The sequence below is a fragment of the Pseudophryne corroboree genome, chromosome 3 (assembly GCF_028390025.1).
Source record: "Pseudophryne corroboree isolate aPseCor3 chromosome 3, aPseCor3.hap2, whole genome shotgun sequence".
NCBI classification, from domain to species: Eukaryota; Metazoa; Chordata; class Amphibia; order Anura; family Myobatrachidae; genus Pseudophryne; species Pseudophryne corroboree.
The window spans coordinates 50,064,988-50,068,576 of NC_086446.1; positions in this window are offsets into that span (position 1 = coordinate 50,064,988).

A 3,589-nucleotide genomic window follows, 5' to 3' on the forward strand; every position below is an offset into this window, starting at 1 on the left:
TTTTTTCTCTTTTGCAGGTAAACTTGCATGTTTGCAGGGAGAAAGTATTGAAGAACAAATTTATTAACTTATTAAGCTTAGTATTCATTGACTTCTCACATTTTATCATAATACTAGCTGTTCTACCCATTCTTCGCACGGGAGTTTCTGATTTTCACGGTTGCAAATATAAATGAATGCTAATAATTAGGTAAATCTATAGAGATGTAAATTAAAGACGTCTTAATGTAAGTAAATATTAATCCATGGTTCTTGGCATTACCCAATGAGCACCCGGATACGACAGATACGGTAAAAGGTGACAGGACAATTTTTGTAGTTTCTTAAATTTTACACACGAGGTGCAATCCAAATATTGATCGTTCACGAACGCAAGCCACGCATTGGTAATGATGTCATTATTTCAACCTCCTTTTCTCTAACGTCCTAGGGGATATTGGGATGGTCTTAGTACCATGGGGTAAAGATGGGGTCCATTGTAGCCTTGGCACTATACATTTCTTCAGAGTGTGCTGGCTCCTCCCCTCTATGAACCTCCTAGCAGACTCGGTTTAGAAAAATGTGCCCAAGGAACCGGGTACATTTTCTGGAGTGTTTTCTTCAAAATTTATTTTAGTTTGTTATTTTCAGACAGCACTGGTTGGCACCAGTCTGCCTGTGTCGTGGGACTTGGGGGGGGGGATCAGACCAACTTCTTGAAGGGTTAATGGTCCATATTCCTGCTGACAGGACATAGCTCCAGAGGTTTTGTTTTGCTCACCCCAGGGTGTGTGTGCACTCCAACAGCATGCTGCCACCCCTAACAGAGCTGAAAATGCTGTTGTGAGTACAGAAAGCAGGTCCCCGGTTCACATGGTGGCACAAGGGCGTGGTGGGCACTTAGCGCTGCAGCTTAGGTGCCCGCTGCATATACCCACACTGGCGCTGACACAGCAAAGGGGTTTTAACCCCATTTTCTGTAAATTGGAGAGACTTGCCAGTATAATAAAGTACAGGAACCGCGCTCCATTAAGGGGTGGGGCTTCCCAGAGAGCGGGGCTAGCTGCTCAGAGGTGCCATTTCCTGCTGCATCACACTACAGGCTGCATGCAAGAAAGCACTGCTCCTCCAAGGACCCTCTAAAGCATTTTAGAAGGAGGGGAGCAATATATTGTCTGTAAAAAATCTGGTTACCTTATCTAAGGTTCTAGTTTCTGCCTGGCAAAGCTCTGCTTTAGCTGATTGAAGCAGGAGTGTGCTGGTTTCTCTCCCTCCATCCAGGCTGTAAACTGGGTTACTGTGTATATTTCACTGCTCCTGTGTGTGTGTTCTGCTGTATTAACATGCCTGGCAAGAAAGTTATATGCCAGTCTTGTAGCACAAAGTTTTCCCCACTCCAGGGGGTCTCTGTTGTGTGCACAGTGCAGTCTCCCTTCACAGGAAAGCAGCACACAGGAACCAGAATGGCTCGATAAACAGGCAAAAGTGTATGCAGCACAAAGTTTTCCTCTTCCCCGGGGGGGATCTCTGTTGTGTGCACAGTGTAGTCTCCCTTCACAAGGAAGCAGCACTCAAAAGCCAGCATGGCTGGACTAAATAAAAGGGATGTTTACTTATCATCTGTACTAATACTGCCAGGCAGGAGATGCAAGATTTTAAAAGAAGTCTATGGCTGATTTTATGTTAAAAATTCAGACCACAGACCAGCCTCAGTCCCTATACTTATTTCACAAAAAGTACAATACCCCAGGATCTAGTCTGTATGTGATGACGAGATGCCAGATCTGGAAGCTGGATGTAGATATGGGGAACGGTACTGTCTCGGAATGGAAGCTCTTATTTACTCTATTCAGGATGTCCTGAATATCCCTGATAAGGAACCAGACACAGTAAAATTTGTGTTTTTAATATAAAAACAAACTCTACTTTCCTATATCAAAGGAATTAAACACTCTGCTTAGAGTAACGTGGGTTAATCCTGACATGAAATTTCAGATCCCTATGAGGTTGCTGACATCCTTTTCCCCCTGAGGATAGGAAGGTGTGGAAAAATCCACCTGCAGTGGATACTTCAATGTCCTGGCTGTCACGTAAGATTGTGCTGCCTGTACCTGGAGCTATCTCCTTAAAAGATCTTGCTGGTCATAAAATTGAGTCTACTCTCAAATCTATTTACACAGCAGTGGGAGTTGCTCAGTGACCCACAATTGCATGTGGATGATTACTAGGGCCATTGTTAAATGGACGGGTAATATTCTGAAAGGTTTTGACACGATGCCTCAGGATGAGATTATCATACTCCTACGACATGTATCGGATTCTGCATATTTTATGTGTGTAGCATTCTAGGAAATAGGCCTGATCATTGCGTGCTCAACGGCCATGGTGTCAGTGCGCAGAGCGTTATGGCTGCGGCGGTGCATAGCAGACGACGTTTCCAAGAGAGCTGTAGGGAGCTTTCCTTTTACGGAGGAGGTTTTGTTCGGTCATGAACTGAACAAGTGAATTTCACATACTAAGGCTGGTAAATCCACCTATCTTCGTCTGCAGCTCCGGCGGCTGGACATGCTTACCCAGTCCCCACTCTGCAGTCCTTTCGGGTTGACAGATTTAAGCGAAAGGCCAGAGGTACCTCCAACGCTGCTAGAGGACCCAGAGGTATACCAGCCAGACCAGCGGCTGCTGGTTCACAGGAGCAGTGCTCAGGCTCAGAGTCTTCCATGCCATCAGCATGACGGTTGGCCCCAGAATCAGGGCCTTACAGGTGGGAGCTCGCCTCAAATATTTCAGGGGCAGGCTCCTGCCAGGACCCCTGGGGGAAAGACCTACTCCCAGAGCTGCAGGTTAGTGTTTCAAATTTACCAGTTTCACACGAAACAAGAGTAACCTTGCAAGAAGACAATCAAAAACTGTTATGGACACAGGTCATTGTTCCAGTTCAGCCTCAACTCCAGAACAGGGGTTATTGGGGGTAATTCCAAGTTGATCGCAGCGGGAAATTTTTTAGCAGTTGGGCAAAACCATGTGCACTGCAGGGGGGCAGATATAACATGTGCAGAGAGAGATAGATTTGGGTGTGGTGAGTTCAATCTGCAATCTAAATTGCAGTGTAAAAATAAAGCAGTCAGTATTTACCCTGCACAGAAACAAAATAACCCACCCAAATCTAACTCTCTGCACATGTTATATCTGCCTCCCCTGCAGTGCACATGGTTTTGCCCAACTGCTAAAAAATTTCCTGCTGCGATCAACTTGGAATTACCCCCATTATTCCAACCTGTTTTGTGGTACTGAAACCGGACGGTTCAGTACGGCCGATCTTCTACCTCAAATCACTGAACCCGTTCTTTCGAGTTTTCCACTTCCAGGGAGCTCAGGTCTGGAAGAAGGGGAATTCCTGGTATTTCTGGATATCAAGTATGCATATCTTCCATCCCGATATGGCCGCCTCATGAGGCTTACCTCAGGTTTGCACTGCAGGACGGTCACTACTAGGTCCAAGCCTTGCCTTTTGGTCTCTCAACGGCACCGGGGGTGTTCACAGAGGTGGTGGCAGAGATGTTGCTACAACTCCGCAAGCAGGAAGTTAACAGCATTCTATACTTGGACG